Source organism: Schistocerca americana, unplaced genomic scaffold (assembly GCF_021461395.2).
Source record: "Schistocerca americana isolate TAMUIC-IGC-003095 unplaced genomic scaffold, iqSchAmer2.1 HiC_scaffold_165, whole genome shotgun sequence".
NCBI lineage: Eukaryota > Metazoa > Arthropoda > Insecta > Orthoptera > Acrididae > Schistocerca > Schistocerca americana.
This window is the reverse complement of record NW_025725738.1, coordinates 289447-309314: the sequence shown is the minus strand read 5'-3', so window position 1 is coordinate 309314 and position 19868 is coordinate 289447. Positions and strand designations below refer to the sequence as shown.

The following is a 19868-nucleotide window of genomic DNA, read 5'->3' as shown; positions in this document are numbered from 1 at the left end:
TGTGAGATGTGTAGCCAAGCAGTAATGGTGCGCCATAGCTGCAAATATTAGTCGGTAATATGAAGTGTTGTCAGCTTAAGCCTGATGATCCAGACGAGCGTAAGCACGAAGTACGCAAAACTACCGCTAGGCCGCGCCTCTTTAGCTCAGTGGCATAGCACTGGTCTAGTAAACCAGGGGTCGTGAGTTCGATCCTCACAGGAGGCAAACGAATTTTCGAAATCAGTTGCGCGTCGTGGCCGTATAGCAAGCAGTATCTGGAACGACGAACAATTAGCAACAGGTGTTTTATTTAGAATTACTCTCAGATGTGATTGAGGCGAATGTCGCAGATAAAGCATTTTCCAAAGCGGTACAGCGTAGGGTGGGAGGCGGCAGTCTGAATTATATTTTTTACATGTGTTTTTCAAATATCACAGAGCCTCTCGCGAGCGTCGTCGTCGTCGACGCCGCCGCTTCTGCAGAAGTAGGAAATCGCCATCGTAGCAAATGCGGCGAGGGACGCCCTGCCTTCGATTTCGAATGCACAAAGTGTGTGGTCTTGGTTCCCAATCTCTACTTGGTCGGTCTCGTAAAGGCTTGAATGTAACGAATGGGTGGGAAGCAGCAAGAGGCAGCGGCTGTGTAGAACGAAAACACAATTCCTCAGCGGTATGAGCGTTTCGAGATGACACGAATGTAAGGAATACTTGGCGGCCAGTGACCGTGTGGCCTAATGGATAAGGCGTCGGACTTCGGATCCGAAGATTGCAGGTTCGAATCCTGTCACGGTCGTGTTTTTCCAATTCTGCAAAAGAAACACACCGTTTTAGTGTAGCTATTGAGCAGTACGAAATCGTCTGAATGTTGCTGTTGTCCACTTCCTGCTTGGAGATGCACTTGAGCGTGATACACACACAGCCAGAACGGTGTTATCTAGCGAAATGGTCGGCTGAGTGCCGTCACCGCGAGTTTTGGCTGGCATTTGCGCATCTAAGACAGCGTCGGAAAGTAACCCGTTCGGCTTCTGAGTCAAATCAAATATGTGTGTTAATTTTGACACCACTAGCGCTGCAGGTTTTTTATGCAGTTCCTGTACCTCTCAGAAATGATTATGAAATAAAACTGAAGTACGTGACGTGTGTGACGCTAGGAAAACATTAGGCAGCATGGAGAGATTCTGTATGGGACCACCCCACCCAAACGAGAACTGTGTGTCGTGCGACCCGACACGTAGTCACCGACGCAGCCCGGCTAGCTCAGTCGGTAGAGCATGAGACTCTTAATCTCAGGGTCGTGGGTTCGAGCCCCACGCTGGGCGGAACGTAATTTTGTTCCGCTGCAGATGTAAATTACCGTTTTTCTGATCAATGTGACGTAATGGAAATAGCAACTTAAAACTTTGCCTACGTCTCCATCAGTCGCAAGGAAAGTGTATCTGAAGGTGAAGGTGATTTCGTAGACATGTGTCAAAGACATGTTCTGAAATGTAAGTGGTGTTGGTTGGAGAGCACATCGGTTACGTGTGAGATGTGTAGCCAAGCAGTAATGGTGCGCCATAGCTGCAAATATTAGTCGGTAATATGAAGTGTTGTCAGCTTAAGCCTGATGATCCAGACGAGCGTAAGCACGAAGTACGCAAAACTACCGCTAGGCCGCGCCTCTTTAGCTCAGTGGCAGAGCACTGGTCTAGTAAACCAGGGGTCGTGAGTTCGATCCTCACAGGAGGCAAACGAATTTTCGAAATCAGTTGCGCGTCGTGGCCGTATAGCAAGCAGTATCTGGAACGACGAACAATTAGCAACAGGTGTTTTATTTAGAATTACTCTCAGATGTGATTGAGGCGAATGTCGCAGATAAAGCATTTTGCAAAGCGGTACAGCGTAGGGTGGGAGGCGGCAGTCTGAATTATATTTTTTACATGTGTTTTTCAAATATCACAGAGCCTCTCGCGAGCGTCGTCGTCGTCGACGCCGCCGCTTCTGCAGAAGTAGGAAATCGCCATCGTAGCAAATGCGGCGAGGGACGCCCTGCCTTCGATTTCGAATGCACAAAGTGTGTGGTCTTGGTTCCCAATCTCTACTTGGTCGGTCTCGTAAAGGCTTGAATGTAACGAATGGGTGGGAAGCAGCAAGAGGCAGCGGCTGTGTAGAACGAAAACACAATTCCTCAGCGGTATGAGCGTTTCGAGATGACACGAATGTAAGGAATACTTGGCGGCCAGTGACCGTGTGGCCTAATGGATTACAGTGACCGTGTGGCCGAGTGTGGCTCTAGCTGCCGTCGCGTACGGACGTACTTGCCGCCGCTCCGTGTAAACAGCGCTTACGCTAGTACTTATCGTTTCGTGTGTACTGCTTTCTGTTCTGTGTTTAAATTGAGATCTGTTCTACACCAGTTTTGTGTACTGGTTACGTCTTCGGATATTCGTCGCTCTAGGGATTTTCGGTTTTGACCGTAATCCGACCGGTGCTGCACGACATGGCTTCCTCCATCAGGAAGAACACCCTGGTTTTTTCGTTTGAAAAGGAAACTCGCCGGGTTCAACCGTCTGCTCTCGAGGTTCACGAATGGCTCACAGAGGTAATTGGCATTAACCCGGATTCTGTCCATACTACCCAGCTTGATTCCGACAACTACTGTGTGTTTGTTAAGTTCTTTAATCCGTTAATGGTTGATAAAATTCGCGATAAGTTTGGCAACCAAGTCGAGTTTATCCATAGGGACGGCACTAGTAGTATGGTTTCTATCAAAAGGGCTGATACTACATATCGGACTGTTCGAGTTCTTAATTTACCAATTGAACTAGAAAACGAAAAAATTAAGGTTGCTCTGTCTCAATATGGGGATGTAAAAGAAATCATTAATGAACGCTGGTCGCCGCATTATAAACTCCAGTGCTTTAATGGAATAAGGTCGGTTGAAATGGAAGTTAAGACTAATATCCCGTCACATATCTCCGTTGAAGGTCACAAGGCTCATATTGTTTATACTGGACAAATCCCTACATGTCACGTCTGTAATGAGTCAGGTCATTTTCGGCAGGATTGTCCCCGCCGTGTGTTTGTCTTAAAAACGAACCTCATGCAGCGACGTAAATTGACACTCAGTGACGTTATGGCAAACGGTACACCTGTCCAACCTGTAGATGATGTTGCTAAGGAAAGTTCATCTGACTTTCCTTGCAGTGTCACTGATTTTCCACCTATCGTAGCCCCGACGAATCTCGAATCTGTTCCCCCTGACAGGGATGTACAGAATAAAAAACGGCCACTGGAGCGAAGCGATGATCATTCAGGAGATGAATTATCTCGCACCTCTCCCACAATCAGAAAACCACGTCCTTCAGCCGACGGAGATTTAGTAGAAGCCGATTGTATGCAGATCGATCCTGCAGTACCACCTGCCACCAACAAATCGGATGTGGAAACGGAGGATCCTACCGACCAGCAGCAACTGTCAACAACTTTGAGTGTCACCGGCGATGTACAACAGCCGCCTCAACGCGACCAACATGAGGAAGTGGCGGGTAAACATCGGCTCCACAACAAACCACGACAACAAGCCTCAGGTGGAAACAAACAGGAGAAAGTTGTTGCCAAACAACAGGTCACGACTGTCGGTCGGACGGAAACAGCAACACAGAAGGCCGATGACTCGACAACGATATCGGCATCTCAACCGACGGTACGGCGCAAACTCAAACCACAGCCTAATCTTTCGGCTTCTCGCAATCCATCGCAATCACAACAGTCGCAACAGGGGCAATCAGATTTGAAACAGAAGAATATCGGGTACGAAGTAGTACGGGACGAACCTGACGGCCGTCAAACCACAAGTGCCGGCGAGATCCACCCCCACAGTAGTAACGATTAATGGATACTTGTTTACGGCATAGTGACGTTGCGTTAGGACGGAAGGCCTCTATAAGTTGTTTTTCTCTTTTGTTCCGTATGGTTTTTTCAATGTTTTCTGTGATGTTGTTCGTCTGACACGCTGACAGTCCTCAAAGTCTAAGTTCAACCTAATGTAGACATGTCTCAAGCCTATAAACTGTTAACCATAAATATTAACAAACTGCAATCCGACCTTAAAGTAGCAATGCTGCGGCAATTCGTTTACGAATCTGAAGCAGACATCATTCTGCTACAGGAGGTGGCAGTCAAAAGTTTTGATATTCCTGGTTTCCAATCCATTGAAAACGTAGCTCACGAACTTCATACAGGCACGGCCGTGCTAGTCCGTAATGGTATCCCCGTCACAGAGGTCGAAAAACTTGAATCTGGTCGCGGTATTAGCTGCAAAATCTTTGATGTCACTGTTGTAAATGTGTACGCACCCTCCGGCAGCAGTTACAAGTCAGCGAGAAGTGCCTATTTTAAAGATGAAGTCATTTATTTGCTTCGAAAGGACCCCGTTAACATTGTTCTAGGTGGTGATTTTAACTGCGTGGTACATCAGAAGGATCAGAGGCCACAGTTTAATTACTGTCATGACCTTCGCGAACTCGTCACCAAGGTTCGGTTGAAAGATACGTGGGAAATTCTGCACCCCACCCTGGTTAAATTTACTTTTTTTACCCCTACTTCAAGTAGTCGACTTGACCGGATCTATATATCGTCTCATATCAGCAACCGAGTTCTTGATACTGAAGTTATTCCAGCTCCGTTTTCTGACCATTGTGCCTATGCTGTCACCTTAAATCTCGACAAGCAACCAACAAAAAGGTTCAAAGGGCAGTGGATGCTTAACACTTCTCATCTTCAAGACCTGGAGCTCGAAGATGCCATTTGTGCAACATGGAATTTTTGTCTCCGCTCCATTAACAAGCACAGAACTAAACTAGAGTGGTGGACACACACAGCTAAAAGAAAACTGCGACAATGCCTGATCTGTTACTGCTATCAGAAAGCGACGGATAACAAGAAGACAACAGAATTTTATTATGCCCTTTTAAGAGAATTATATGACAAATCTCATGACTCCAATGTTTACGCTGCACAAATCCAACGAGTCAAAGCGAAGCTGTTAAGCATTAAGCACAGGCAATTAGATGGCCTAAAAATTAAAGCTAAGACCAAATCGGTTAGTGATAGCGAAATGACTTCCTTATACCATCTCATCAAACACCGTTCCAATCGTGTGCGGACCTTCGTTGACGAACTAGTTACCCCAACCGGTGATCATCTTGTGCACCAAAAGGACATTGTTCAGGGTTTTTATCATTATTATAGAGAATTATACTCAGAAGATCCACTTGATGTAAATCTGACGTTTGATTTCCTTCAGCCTTTGGGCAGTAACTTAACTGCAGAAGACAACAATGAATTTCTTGCCGATTTCGCAATTTCAGATGTCTTAGACTTAATTGTCGGTTCCCCTGCAAACAAATCCCCTGGTCCAGATGGTCTCCCCAAAGAATTCTATCACAAATTTTGGCATGTCGTTGGACCCACCCTCACAGAAATTATTAACGAAGTCTTTCGAGGCCACAGAATACCGGACGAGTTGAAAGAAGGTAGAACAGTGCTCATACCGAAACAAAGAGGCCACAGGCAAATTGATAACTTCCGGCCTATCATGCTGTTAAATTTTGATTATAAGACTATTGCCAGAGCGATAAACAGTAGATTAATCTTGATAGCCCGGCATGTCATTAAGAATCATCAGTCTTGCATCCCTGGCAGAAGCGTAATGACCACAATCGCTGACATCAGGGACGTAATTTCGATCACGGCGGCGACCAACATCAACTGTGCCCTACTGTTTGTCGACCTTTCTAAGGCTTTTGATCGTGTGAGTCACCGTTACATCCTCCAGATCATGGAAAGGATTGGATTAGATAACACAGTAGTAACCTTACTCCGCAATGTCATCACAGGCATTACCACCCGATTGTGTGTTAACGGCCAGTCGACAATACCGATTACACTTATGAGAGGGGTCCCACAGGGAAGTCCTCTCTCGATGTTGCTCTTTGCCTTTTCTCTGGAACCTCTCCTCAGGAAACTGGAGTCCACATTACCAGGTCTCTCTATATCAAGAGCTTGTTTTGCAGTGCGTGCCTATGCCGATGACGTCACAGCAGTTATTCGTTGTGTAAACGACGTAAAGACGATTAAAACGGAAATCGACAACTACAGTAAGGTGTCTGGAGCTAAACTCAATGAAGGAAAATGCAAACTGGTTAACTTGAGAGGTCTTGAACATGTATCCATACCCTGGGCCCAAAAAGTGGACAATCCTAAGTCACTAGGTATTATCGTCGACAAATGTCCTCTTAAAATGGCGGCGAAAAACTGGAAAGCTGTTACGAACAGCATGCATGGTCTCATTGTTGAAAACAACTGGCGCTCTGCGAACTTGATAGAAAGGATCAAGATAGTCAATATATGTATTTTCTCCAAAGCATACTACTTGGCACAAGTATTTCCCATACCTAAAGTTCAGGCCAGAAAAATGTTGCAAATAGCTAGCAGATTCGTGTGGAAAGGGAACATTTTTAAACTCGACAGTGCCACGCTAACAAAATCACGACCCGACGGCGGGCTAGGGCTCACTGACATCCATAAAAAAGCCAATGCCCTTTTTCTGAAACGCACTTCGCGCCTAGTATACAGTCACGACCCAAACATAACTGCAAGTCTGTTCCACGTCCTTCGCCCTGGAAACATACACCCGCCCGTCGACATCAGCAACATAAACTACCAGCTGAAACATGTACGAGAATATTTCATTGAAACAAGTTATGTAGGCGAAAGCATCTTACAAAACTCGCATTTGACAACGAATGAAGTCATGCAGCAATGGTCTAAGATGCGTCAATGTAATACAATTGAGGCAAAAAATCCATCTTGTAACTGGAAGACCCTATGGAGGAACATTAGTCTTAAGATTCATACATGGGATGTTGCATCAACTTGGTACCAGGTGGTGAATGATACCATCGCCACTAATGTCAAATTACACAGAATAGGCTTACATCCCTCTGATAAATGTGTTAAGTGTGGTTTAATCGACACTTTGCTTCATCGTTTCACCTGCTGCGGACACTTAAACAACTGGCGATGGGTGAGGGAAAAACTCGCACTATTATCGAGAAGCTCGCCAACGAGTATCTCGACCACTATCATCACGAACCCAGATACGGACTACTATCCTATGGCTAAGAATACTACAATGATGTGGATATTGGCAAATTATGTGCATTATACGATCACCAGACGGGACGGCGACAACCTAGTTGAATTTTTGGCATACATGCATACTGCTTATTGGAGAATAAAACAAACGGGCAACTTGACAAAAATCTTTGGCAATATGTTGGACATTGTTTTTGAAAAACAAGGGATCGGTTAGTCTGTTGCTGCTGCAGCAGCCCCTCTCATCTGCCTCTACCGAGCAGACAATTGTGACGAGTTCCAGTCTCAGCGTCCGTCATGTTCAAATTGATCTCAGATACACAGTGACAACGATAAAATTCAAAAAAGAAAAAAAAAATGTGGCCTAATGGATAAGGCGTCGGACAAAAAAAAAAAAAAAAAAAAAAATGGATAAGGCGTCGGACTTCGGATCCGAAGATTGCAGGTTCGAATCCTGTCACGGTCGTGTTTTTCCAATTCTGCAAAAGAAACACACCGTTTTAGTGTAGCTATTGAGCAGTACGAAATCGTCTGAATGTTGCTGTTGTCCACTTCCTGCTTGGAGATGCACTTGAGCGTGATACACACACAGCCAGAACGGTGTTATCTAGCGAAATGGTCGGCTGAGTGCCGTCACCGCGAGTTTTGGCTGGCATTTGCGCATCTAAGACAGCGTCGGAAAGTAACCCGTTCGGCTTCTGAGTCAAATCAAATATGTGTGTTAATTTTGACACCACTAGCGCTGCAGGTTTTTTATGCAGTTCCTGTACCTCTCAGAAATGATTATGAAATAAAACTGAAGTACGTGACGTGTGTGACGCTAGGAAAACATTAGGCAGCATGGAGAGATTCTGTATGGGACCACCCCACCCAAACCAGAACTGTGTGTCGTGCGACCTGACACGTAGTCACCGACGCAGCCCGGCTAGCTCAGTCGGTAGAGCATGAGACTCTTAATCTCAGGGTCGTGGGTTCGAGCCCCACGCTGGGCGGAACGTAATTTTGTTCCGCTGCAGATGTAAATTACCGTTTTTCTGATCAATGTGACGTAATGGAAATAGCAACTTAAAACTTTGCCTACGTCTCCATCAGTCGCAAGGAAAGTGTATCTGAAGGTGAAGGTGATTTCGTAGACATGTGTCAAAGACATGTTCTGAAATGTAAGTGGTGTTGGTTGGAGAGCACATCGGTTACGTGTGAGATGTGTAGCCAAGCAGTAATGGTGCGCCATAGCTGCAAATATTAATCGGTAATATGAAGTGTTGTCAGCATAAGCCTGATGATCCAGACGAGCGTAAGCACGAAGTACGCAAAACTACCGCTAGGCCGCGCCTCTTTAGCTCAGTGGCATAGCACTGGTCCAGTAAACCAGGGGTCGTGAGTTCGATCCTCACAGGAGGCAAACGAATTTTCGAAATCAGTTGCGCGTCGTGGCCGTATAGCAAGCAGTATCTGGAACGACGAACAATTAGCAACAGGTGTTTTATTTAGAATTACTCTCAGATGTGATTGAGGCGAATGTCGCAGATAAAGCATTTTGCAAAGCGGTACAGCGTAGGGTGGGAGGCGGCAGTCTGAATTATATTTTTTACATGTGTTTTTCAAATATCACAGAGCCTCTCGCGAGCGTCGTCGTCGTCGACGCCGCCGCTTCTGCAGAAGTAGGAAATCGCCATCGTAGCAAATGCGGCGAGGGACGCCCTGCCTTCGATTTCGAATGCACAAAGTGTGTGGTCTTGGTTCCCAATCTCTACTTGGTCGGTCTCGTAAAGGCTTGAATGTAACGAATGGGTGGGAAGCAGCAAGAGGCAGCGGCTGTGTAGAACGAAAACACAATTCCTCAGCGGTATGAGCGTTTCGAGATGACACGAATGTAAGGAATACTTGGCGGCCAGTGACCGTGTGGCCTAATGGATAAGGCGTCGGACTTCGGATCCGAAGATTGCAGGTTCGAATCCTGTCACGGTCGTGTTTTTCCAATTCTGCAAAAGAAACACACCGTTTTAGTGTAGCTATTGAGCAGTACGAAATCGTCTGAATGTTGCTGTTGTCCACTTCCTGCTTGGAGATGCACTTGAGCGTGATACACACACAGCCAGAACGGTGTTATCTAGCGAAATGGTCGGCTGAGTGCCGTCACCGCGAGTTTTGGCTGGCATTTGCGCATCTAAGACAGCGTCGGAAAGTAACCCGTTCGGCTTCTGAGTCAAATCAAATATGTGTGTTAATTTTGACACCACTAGCGCTGCAGGTTTTTTATGCAGTTCCTGTACCTCTCAGAAATGATTATGAAATAAAACTGAAGTACGTGACGTGTGTGACGCTAGGAAAACATTAGGCAGCATGGAGAGATTCTGTATGGGACCACCCCACCCAAACCAGAACTGTGTGTCGTGCGACCCGACACGTAGTCACCAACGCAGCCCGGCTAGCTCAGTCGGTAGAGCATGAGACTCTTAATCTCAGGGTCGTGGGTTCGAGCCCCACGCTGGGCGGAACGTAATTTTGTTCCGCTGCAGATGTAAATTACCGTTTTTCTGATCAATGTGACGTAATGGAAATAGCAACTTAAAACTTTGCCTACGTCTCCATCAGTCGCAAGGAAAGTGTATCTGAAGGTGAAGGTGATTTCGTAGACATGTGTCAAAGACATGTTCTGAAATGTAAGTGGTGTTGGTTGGAGAGCACATCGGTTACGTGTGAGATGTGTAGCCAAGCAGTAATGGTGCGCCATAGCTGCAAATATTAGTCGGTAATATGAAGTGTTGTCAGCTTAAGCCTGATGATCCAGACGAGCGTAAGCACGAAGTACGCAAAACTACCGCTAGGCCGCGCCTCTTTAGCTCAGTGGCATAGCACTGGTCTAGTAAACCAGGGGTCGTGAGTTCGATCCTCACAGGAGGCAAACGAATTTTCGAAATCAGTTGCGCGTCGTGGCCGTATAGCAAGCAGTATCTGGAACGACGAACAATTAGCAACAGGTGTTTTATTTAGAATTACTCTCAGATGTGATTGAGGCGAATGTCGCAGATAAAGCATTTTGCAAAGCGGTACAGCGTAGGGTGGGAGGCGGCAGTCTGAATTATATTTTTTACATGTGTTTTTCAAATATCACAGAGCCTCTCGCGAGCGTCGTCGTCGTCGACGCCGCCGCTTCTGCAGAAGTAGGAAATCGCCATCGTAGCAAATGCGGCGAGGGACGCCCTGCCTTCGATTTCGAATGCACAAAGTGTGTGGTCTTGGTTCCCAATCTCTACTTGGTCGGTCTCGTAAAGGCTTGAATGTAACGAATGGGTGGGAAGCAGCAAGAGGCAGCGGCTGTGTAGAACGAAAACACAATTCCTCAGCGGTATGAGCGTTTCGAGATGACACGAATGTAAGGAATACTTGGCGGCCAGTGACCGTGTGGCCTAATGGATAAGGCGTCGGACTTCGGATCCGAAGATTGCAGGTTCGAATCCTGTCACGGTCGTGTTTTTCCAATTCTGCAAAAGAAACACACCGTTTTAGTGTAGCTATTGAGCAGTACGAAATCGTCTGAATGTTGCTGTTGTCCACTTCCTGCTTGGAGATGCACTTGAGCGTGATACACACACAGCCAGAACGGTGTTATCTAGCGAAATGGTCGGCTGAGTGCCGTCACCGCGAGTTTTGGCTGGCATTTGCGCATCTAAGACAGCGTCGGAAAGTAACCCGTTCGGCTTCTGAGTCAAATCAAATATGTGTGTTAATTTTGACACCACTAGCGCTGCAGGTTTTTTATGCAGTTCCTGTACCTCTCAGAAATGATTATGAAATAAAACTGAAGTACGTGACGTGTGTGACGCTAGGAAAACATTAGGCAGCATGGAGAGATTCTGTATGGGACCACCCCACCCAAACCAGAACTGTGTGTCGTGCGACCCGACACGTAGTCACCAACGCAGCCCGGCTAGCTCAGTCGGTAGAGCATGAGACTCTTAATCTCAGGGTCGTGGGTTCGAGCCCCACGCTGGGCGGAACGTAATTTTGTTCCGCTGCAGATGTAAATTACCGTTTTTCTGATCAATGTGACGTAATGGAAATAGCAACTTAAAACTTTGCCTACGTCTCCATCAGTCGCAAGGAAAGTGTATCTGAAGGTGAAGGTGATTTCGTAGACATGTGTCAAAGACATGTTCTGAAATGTAAGTGGTGTTGGTTGGAGAGCACATCGGTTACGTGTGAGATGTGTAGCCAAGCAGTAATGGTGCGCCATAGCTGCAAATATTAATCGGTAATATGAAGTGTTGTCAGCATAAGCCTGATGATCCAGACGAGCGTAAGCACGAAGTACGCAAAACTACCGCTAGGCCGCGCCTCTTTAGCTCAGTGGCATAGCACTGGTCTAGTAAACCAGGGGTCGTGAGTTCGATCCTCACAGGAGGCAAACGAATTTTCGAAATCAGTTGCGCGTCGTGGCCGTATAGCAAGCAGTATCTGGAACGACGAACAATTAGCAACAGGTGTTTTATTTAGAATTACTCTCAGATGTGATTGAGGCGAATGTCGCAGATAAAGCATTTTGCAAAGCGGTACAGCGTAGGGTGGGAGGCGGCAGTCTGAATTATATTTTTTACATGTGTTTTTCAAATATCACAGAGCCTCTCGCGAGCGTCGTCGTCGTCGACGCCGCCGCTTCTGCAGAAGTAGGAAATCGCCATCGTAGCAAATGCGGCGAGGGACGCCCTGCCTTCGATTTCGAATGCACAAAGTGTGTGGTCTTGGTTCCCAATCTCTACTTGGTCGGTCTCGTAAAGGCTTGAATGTAACGAATGGGTGGGAAGCAGCAAGAGGCAGCGGCTGTGTAGAACGAAAACACAATTCCTCAGCGGTATGAGCGTTTCGAGATGACACGAATGTAAGGAATACTTGGCGGCCAGTGACCGTGTGGCCTAATGGATAAGGCGTCGGACTTCGGATCCGAAGATTGCAGGTTCGAATCCTGTCACGGTCGTGTTTTTCCAATTCTGCAAAAGAAACACACCGTTTTAGTGTAGCTATTGAGCAGTACGAAATCGTCTGAATGTTGCTGTTGTCCACTTCCTGCTTGGAGATGCACTTGAGCGTGATACACACACAGCCAGAACGGTGTTATCTAGCGAAATGGTCGGCTGAGTGCCGTCACCGCGAGTTTTGGCTGGCATTTGCGCATCTAAGACAGCGTCGGAAAGTAACCCGTTCGGCTTCTGAGTCAAATCAAATATGTGTGTTAATTTTGACACCACTAGCGCTGCAGGTTTTTTATGCAGTTCCTGTACCTCTCAGAAATGATTATGAAATAAAACTGAAGTACGTGACGTGTGTGACGCTAGGAAAACATTAGGCAGCATGGAGAGATTCTGTATGGGACCACCCCACCCAAACCAGAACTGTGTGTCGTGCGACCCGACACGTAGTCTCCAACGCAGCCCGGCTAGCTCAGTCGGTAGAGCATCAGACTCTTAATCTCAGGGTCGTGGGTTCGAGCCCCACGCTGGGCGGAACGTAATTTTGTTCCGCTGCAGATGTAAATTACCGTTTTTCTGATCAATGTGACGTAATGGAAATAGCAACTTAAAACTTTGCCTACGTCTCCATCAGTCGCAAGGAAAGTGTATCTGAAGGTGAAGGTGATTTCGTAGACATGTGTCAAAGACATGTTCTGAAATGTAAGTGGTGTTGGTTGGAGAGCACATCGGTTACGTGTGAGATGTGTAGCCAAGCAGTAATGGTGCGCCATAGCTGCAAATATTAGTCGGTAATATGAAGTGTTGTCAGCTTAAGCCTGATGATCCAGACGAGCGTAAGCACGAAGTACGCAAAACTACCGCTAGGCCGCGCCTCTTTAGCTCAGTGGCATAGCACTGGTCTAGTAAACCAGGGGTCGTGAGTTCGATCCTCACAGGAGGCAAACGAATTTTCGAAATCAGTTGCGCGTCGTGGCCGTATAGCAAGCAGTATCTGGAACGACGAACAATTAGCAACAGGTGTTTTATTTAGAATTACTCTCAGATGTGATTGAGGCGAATGTCGCAGATAAAGCATTTTGCAAAGCGGTACAGCGTAGGGTGGGAGGCGGCAGTCTGAATTATATTTTTTACATGTGTTTTTCAAATATCACAGAGCCTCTCGCGAGCGTCGTCGTCGTCGACGCCGCCGCTTCTGCAGAAGTAGGAAATCGCCATCGTAGCAAATGCGGCGAGGGACGCCCTGCCTTCGATTTCGAATGCACAAAGTGTGTGGTCTTGGTTCCCAATCTCTACTTGGTCGGTCTCGTAAAGGCTTGAATGTAACGAATGGGTGGGAAGCAGCAAGAGGCAGCGGCTGTGTAGAACGAAAACACAATTCCTCAGCGGTATGAGCGTTTCGAGATGACACGAATGTAAGGAATACTTGGCGGCCAGTGACCGTGTGGCCTAATGGATTACAGTGACCGTGTGGCCGAGTGTGGCTCTAGCTGCCGTCGCGTACGGACGTACTTGCCGCCGCTCCGTGTAAACAGCGCTTACGCTAGTACTTATCGTTTCGTGTGTACTGCTTTCTGTTCTGTGTTTAAATTGAGATCTGTTCTACACCAGTTTTGTGTACTGGTTACGTCTTCGGATATTCGTCGCTCTAGGGATTTTCGGTTTTGACCGTAATCCGACCGGTGCTGCACGACATGGCTTCCTCCATCAGGAAGAACACCCTGGTTTTTTCGTTTGAAAAGGAAACTCGCCGGGTTCAACCGTCTGCTCTCGAGGTTCACGAATGGCTCACAGAGGTAATTGGCATTAACCCGGATTCTGTCCATACTACCCAGCTTGATTCCGACAACTACTGTGTGTTTGTTAAGTTCTTTAATCCGTTAATGGTTGATAAAATTCGCGATAAGTTTGGCAACCAAGTCGAGTTTATCCATAGGGACGGCACTAGTAGTATGGTTTCTATCAAAAGGGCTGATACTACATATCGGACTGTTCGAGTTCTTAATTTACCAATTGAACTAGAAAACGAAAAAATTAAGGTTGCTCTGTCTCAATATGGGGATGTAAAAGAAATCATTAATGAACGCTGGTCGCCGCATTATAAACTCCAGTGCTTTAATGGAATAAGGTCGGTTGAAATGGAAGTTAAGACTAATATCCCGTCACATATCTCCGTTGAAGGTCACAAGGCTCATATTGTTTATACTGGACAAATCCCTACATGTCACGTCTGTAATGAGTCAGGTCATTTTCGGCAGGATTGTCCCCGCCGTGTGTTTGTCTTAAAAACGAACCTCATGCAGCGACGTAAATTGACACTCAGTGACGTTATGGCAAACGGTACACCTGTCCAACCTGTAGATGATGTTGCTAAGGAAAGTTCATCTGACTTTCCTTGCGGTGTCACTGATTTTCCACCTATCGTAGCCCCGACGAATCTCGAATCTGTTCCCCCTGACAGGGATGTACAGAATAAAAAACGGCCACTGGAGCGAAGCGATGATCATTCAGGAGATGAATTATCTCGCACCTCTCCCACAATCAGAAAACCACGTCCTTCAGCCGACGGAGATTTAGTAGAAGCCGATTGTATGCAGATCGATCCTGCAGTACCACCTGCCACCAACAAATCGGATGTGGAAACGGAGGATCCTACCGACCAGCAGCAACTGTCAACAACTTTGAGTGTCACCGGCGATGTACAACAGCCGCCTCAACGCGACCAACATGAGGAAGTGGCGGGTAAACATCGGCTCCACAACAAACCACGACAACAAGCCTCAGGTGGAAACAAACAGGAGAAAGTTGTTGCCAAACAACAGGTCACGACTGTCGGTCGGACGGAAACAGCAACACAGAAGGCCGATGACTCGACAACGATATCGGCATCTCAACCGACGGTACGGCGCAAACTCAAACCACAGCCTAATCTTTCGGCTTCTCGCAATCCATCGCAATCACAACAGTCGCAACAGGGGCAATCAGATTTGAAACAGAAGAATATCGGGTACGAAGTAGTACGGGACGAACCTGACGGCCGTCAAACCACAAGTGCCGGCGAGATCCACCCCCACAGTAGTAACGATTAATGGATACTTGTTTACGGCATAGTGACGTTGCGTTAGGACGGAAGGCCTCTATAAGTTGTTTTTCTCTTTTGTTCCGTATGGTTTTTTCAATGTTTTCTGTGATGTTGTTCGTCTGACACGCTGACAGTCCTCAAAGTCTAAGTTCAACCTAATGTAGACATGTCTCAAGCCTATAAACTGTTAACCATAAATATTAACAAACTGCAATCCGACCTTAAAGTAGCAATGCTGCGGCAATTCGTTTACGAATCTGAAGCAGACATCATTCTGCTACAGGAGGTGGCAGTCAAAAGTTTTGATATTCCTGGTTTCCAATCCATTGAAAACGTAGCTCACGAACTTCATACAGGCACGGCCGTGCTAGTCCGTAATGGTATCCCCGTCACAGAGGTCGAAAAACTTGAATCTGGTCGCGGTATTAGCTGCAAAATCTTTGATGTCACTGTTGTAAATGTGTACGCACCCTCCGGCAGCAGTTACAAGTCAGCGAGAAGTGCCTATTTTAAAGATGAAGTCATTTATTTGCTTCGAAAGGACCCCGTTAACATTGTTCTAGGTGGTGATTTTAACTGCGTGGTACATCAGAAGGATCAGAGGCCACAGTTTAATTACTGTCATGACCTTCGCGAACTCGTCACCAAGGTTCGGTTGAAAGATACGTGGGAAATTCTGCACCCCACCCTGGTTAAATTTACTTTTTTTACCCCTACTTCAAGTAGTCGACTTGACCGGATCTATATATCGTCTCATATCAGCAACCGAGTTCTTGATACTGAAGTTATTCCAGCTCCGTTTTCTGACCATTGTGCCTATGCTGTCACCTTAAATCTCGACAAGCAACCAACAAAAAGGTTCAAAGGGCAGTGGATGCTTAACACTTCTCATCTTCAAGACCTGGAGCTCGAAGATGCCATTTGTGCAACATGGAATTTTTGTCTCCGCTCCATTAACAAGCACAGAACTAAACTAGAGTGGTGGACACACACAGCTAAAAGAAAACTGCGACAATGCCTGATCTCTTACTGCTATCAGAAAGCGACGGATAACAAGAAGACAACAGAATTTTATTATGCCCTTTTAAGAGAATTATATGACAAATCTCATGACTCCAATGTTTACGCTGCACAAATCCAACGAGTCAAAGCGAAGCTGTTAAGCATTAAGCACAGGCAATTAGATGGCCTAAAAATTAAAGCTAAGACCAAATCGGTTAGTGATAGCGAAATGACTTCCTTATACCATCTCATCAAACACCGTTCCAATCGTGTGCGGACCTTCGTTGACGAACTAGTTACCCCAACCGGTGATCATCTTGTGCACCAAAAGGACATTGTTCAGGGTTTTTATCATTATTATAGAGAATTATACTCAGAAGATCCACTTGATGTAAATCTGACGTTTGATTTCCTTCAGCCTTTGGGCAGTAACTTAACTGCAGAAGACAACAATGAATTTCTTGCCGATTTCGCAATTTCAGATGTCTTAGACTTAATTGTCGGTTCCCCTGCAAACAAATCCCCTGGTCCAGATGGTCTCCCCAAAGAATTCTATCACAAATTTTGGCATGTCGTTGGACCCACCCTCACAGAAATTATTAACGAAGTCTTTCGAGGCCACAGAATACCGGACGAGTTGAAAGAAGGTAGAACAGTGCTCATACCGAAACAAAGAGGCCACAGGCAAATTGATAACTTCCGGCCTATCATGCTGTTAAATTTTGATTATAAGACTATTGCCAGAGCGATAAACAGTAGATTAATCTTGATAGCCCGGCATGTCATTAAGAATCATCAGTCTTGCATCCCTGGCAGAAGCGTAATGACCACAATCGCTGACATCAGGGACGTAATTTCGATCACGGCGGCGACCAACATCAACTGTGCCCTACTGTTTGTCGACCTTTCTAAGGCTTTTGATCGTGTGAGTCACCGTTACATCCTCCAGATCATGGAAAGGATTGGATTAGATAACACAGTAGTAACCTTACTCCGCAATGTCATCACAGGCATTACCACCCGATTGTGTGTTAACGGCCAGTCGACAATACCGATTACACTTATGAGAGGGGTCCCACAGGGAAGTCCTCTCTCGATGTTGCTCTTTGCCTTTTCTCTGGAACCTCTCCTCAGGAAACTGGAGTCCACATTACCAGGTCTCTCTATATCAAGAGCTTGTTTTGCAGTGCGTGCCTATGCCGATGACGTCACAGCAGTTATTCGTTGTGTAAACGACGTAAAGACGATTAAAACGGAAATCGACAACTACAGTAAGGTGTCTGGAGCTAAACTCAATGAAGGAAAATGCAAACTGGTTAACTTGAGAGGTCTTGAACATGTATCCATACCCTGGGCCCAAAAAGTGGACAATCCTAAGTCACTAGGTATTATCGTCGACAAATGTCCTCTTAAAATGGCGGCGAAAAACTGGAAAGCTGTTACGAACAGCATGCATGGTCTCATTGTTGAAAACAACTGGCGCTCTGCGAACTTGATAGAAAGGATCAAGATAGTCAATATATGTATTTTCTCCAAAGCATACTACTTGGCACAAGTATTTCCCATACCTAAAGTTCAGGCCAGAAAAATGTTGCAAATAGCTAGCAGATTCGTGTGGAAAGGGAACATTTTTAAACTCGACAGTGCCACGCTAACAAAATCACGACCCGACGGCGGGCTAGGGCTCACTGACATCCATAAAAAAGCCAATGCCCTTTTTCTGAAACGCACTTCGCGCCTAGTATACAGTCACGACCCAAACATAACTGCAAGTCTGTTCCACGTCCTTCGCCCTGGAAACATACACCCGCCCGTCGACATCAGCAACATAAACTACCAGCTGAAACATGTACGAGAATATTTCATTGAAACAAGTTATGTAGGCGAAAGCATCTTACAAAACTCGCATTTGACAACGAATGAAGTCATGCAGCAATGGTCTAAGATGCGTCAATGTAATACAATTGAGGCAAAAAATCCATCTTGTAACTGGAAGACCCTATGGAGGAACATTAGTCTTAAGATTCATACATGGGATGTTGCATCAACTTGGTACCAGGTGGTGAATGATACCATCGCCACTAATGTCAAATTACACAGAATAGGCTTACATCCCTCTGATAAATGTGTTAAGTGTGGTTTAATCGACACTTTGCTTCATCGTTTCACCTGCTGCGGACACTTAAACAACTGGCGATGGGTGAGGGAAAAACTCGCACTATTATCGAGAAGCTCGCCAGCGAGTATCTCGACCACTATCATCACGAACCCAGATACGGACTACTATCCTATGGCTAAGAATACTACAATGATGTGGATATTGGCAAATTATGTGCATTATACGATCACCAGACGGGACGGCGACAACCTAGTTGAATTTTTGGCATACATGCATACTGCTTATTGGAGAATAAAACAAACGGGCAACTTGACAAAAATCTTTGGCAATATGTTGGACATTGTTTTTGAAAAACAAGGGATCGGTTAGTCTGTTGCTGCTGCAGCAGCCCCTCTCATCTGCCTCTACCGAGCAGACAATTGTGACGAGTTCCAGTCTCAGCGTCCGTCATGTTCAAATTGATCTCAGATACACAGTGACAACGATAAAATTCAAAAAAGAAAAAAAAAATGTGGCCTAATGGATAAGGCGTCGGACAAAAAAAAAAAAAAAAAAAAAAATGGATAAGGCGTCGGACTTCGGATCCGAAGATTGCAGGTTCGAATCCTGTCACGGTCGTGTTTTTCCAATTCTGCAAAAGAAACACACCGTTTTAGTGTAGCTATTGAGCAGTACGAAATCGTCTGAATGTTGCTGTTGTCCACTTCCTGCTTGGAGATGCACTTGAGCGTGATACACACACAGCCAGAACGGTGTTATCTAGCGAAATGGTCGGCTGAGTGCCGTCACCGCGAGTTTTGGCTGGCATTTGCGCATCTAAGACAGCGTCGGAAAGTAACCCGTTCGGCTTCTGAGTCAAATCAAATATGTGTGTTAATTTTGACACCACTAGCGCTGCAGGTTTTTTATGCAGTTCCTGTACCTCTCAGAAATGATTATGAAATAAAACTGAAGTACGTGACGTGTGTGACGCTAGGAAAACATTAGGCAGCATGGAGAGATTCTGTATGGGACCACCCCACCCAAACCAGAACTGTGTGTCGTGCGACCTGACACGTAGTCACCGACGCAGCCCGGCTAGCTCAGTCGGTAGAGCATGAGACTCTTAATCTCAGGGTCGTGGGTTCGAGCCCCACGCTGGGCGGAACGTAATTTTGTTCCGCTGCAGATGTAAATTACCGTTTTTCTGATCAATGTGACGTAATGGAAATAGCAACTTAAAACTTTGCCTACGTCTCCATCAGTCGCAAGGAAAGTGTATCTGAAGGTGAAGGTGATTTCGTAGACATGTGTCAAAGACATGTTCTGAAATGTAAGTGGTGTTGGTTGGAGAGCACATCGGTTACGTGTGAGATGTGTAGCCAAGCAGTAATGGTGCGCCATAGCTGCAAATATTAATCGGTAATATGAAGTGTTGTCAGCATAAGCCTGATGATCCAGACGAGCGTAAGCACGAAGTACGCAAAACTACCGCTAGGCCGCGCCTCTTTAGCTCAGTGGCATAGCACTGGTCTAGTAAACCAGGGGTCGTGAGTTCGATCCTCACAGGAGGCAAACGAATTTTCGAAATCAGTTGC

The 19868-nt window shown here is 46.0% G+C and overlaps 17 non-coding genes across 17 annotated transcripts; all 17 read left to right on the top strand.

Annotated features, from left to right (window-relative positions):
- Nucleotides 1-135: 135 nt before the first annotated feature.
- On the top strand, nt 136-207 carry Trnat-agu. The gene has a single exon. It is a non-coding gene; the product is annotated as a tRNA-Thr (tRNA).
- A 494-nt stretch (nt 208-701) lies between these two features.
- Trnar-ucg lies at nt 702-774 on the top strand. The gene has a single exon. It is a non-coding gene; the product is annotated as a tRNA-Arg (tRNA).
- Nucleotides 775-1227: 453 nt separating this feature from the next.
- On the top strand, nt 1228-1300 carry Trnak-cuu. The gene has a single exon. It is a non-coding gene; the product is annotated as a tRNA-Lys (tRNA).
- A 338-nt stretch (nt 1301-1638) lies between these two features.
- Trnat-agu lies at nt 1639-1710 on the top strand. Its single transcript has one exon. It is a non-coding gene; the product is annotated as a tRNA-Thr (tRNA).
- A 6330-nt stretch (nt 1711-8040) lies between these two features.
- On the top strand, nt 8041-8113 carry Trnak-cuu. Its single transcript has one exon. It is a non-coding gene; the product is annotated as a tRNA-Lys (tRNA).
- A 338-nt stretch (nt 8114-8451) lies between these two features.
- Nucleotides 8452-8523, top strand: Trnat-agu. Its single transcript has one exon. It is a non-coding gene; the product is annotated as a tRNA-Thr (tRNA).
- A 494-nt stretch (nt 8524-9017) lies between these two features.
- Nucleotides 9018-9090, top strand: Trnar-ucg. Its single transcript has one exon. It is a non-coding gene; the product is annotated as a tRNA-Arg (tRNA).
- A 453-nt stretch (nt 9091-9543) lies between these two features.
- On the top strand, nt 9544-9616 carry Trnak-cuu. The gene has a single exon. It is a non-coding gene; the product is annotated as a tRNA-Lys (tRNA).
- A 338-nt stretch (nt 9617-9954) lies between these two features.
- Trnat-agu lies at nt 9955-10026 on the top strand. The gene has a single exon. It is a non-coding gene; the product is annotated as a tRNA-Thr (tRNA).
- A 494-nt stretch (nt 10027-10520) lies between these two features.
- Trnar-ucg lies at nt 10521-10593 on the top strand. The gene has a single exon. It is a non-coding gene; the product is annotated as a tRNA-Arg (tRNA).
- A 453-nt stretch (nt 10594-11046) lies between these two features.
- Trnak-cuu lies at nt 11047-11119 on the top strand. The gene has a single exon. It is a non-coding gene; the product is annotated as a tRNA-Lys (tRNA).
- Nucleotides 11120-11457: 338 nt separating this feature from the next.
- Trnat-agu lies at nt 11458-11529 on the top strand. The gene has a single exon. It is a non-coding gene; the product is annotated as a tRNA-Thr (tRNA).
- A 494-nt stretch (nt 11530-12023) lies between these two features.
- On the top strand, nt 12024-12096 carry Trnar-ucg. The gene has a single exon. It is a non-coding gene; the product is annotated as a tRNA-Arg (tRNA).
- Nucleotides 12097-12549: 453 nt separating this feature from the next.
- On the top strand, nt 12550-12622 carry Trnak-cuu. Its single transcript has one exon. It is a non-coding gene; the product is annotated as a tRNA-Lys (tRNA).
- A 338-nt stretch (nt 12623-12960) lies between these two features.
- Trnat-agu lies at nt 12961-13032 on the top strand. Its single transcript has one exon. It is a non-coding gene; the product is annotated as a tRNA-Thr (tRNA).
- A 6330-nt stretch (nt 13033-19362) lies between these two features.
- Trnak-cuu lies at nt 19363-19435 on the top strand. Its single transcript has one exon. It is a non-coding gene; the product is annotated as a tRNA-Lys (tRNA).
- Nucleotides 19436-19773: 338 nt separating this feature from the next.
- Trnat-agu lies at nt 19774-19845 on the top strand. The gene has a single exon. It is a non-coding gene; the product is annotated as a tRNA-Thr (tRNA).
- The last annotated feature ends 23 nt before the right edge of the window (nt 19846-19868 follow it).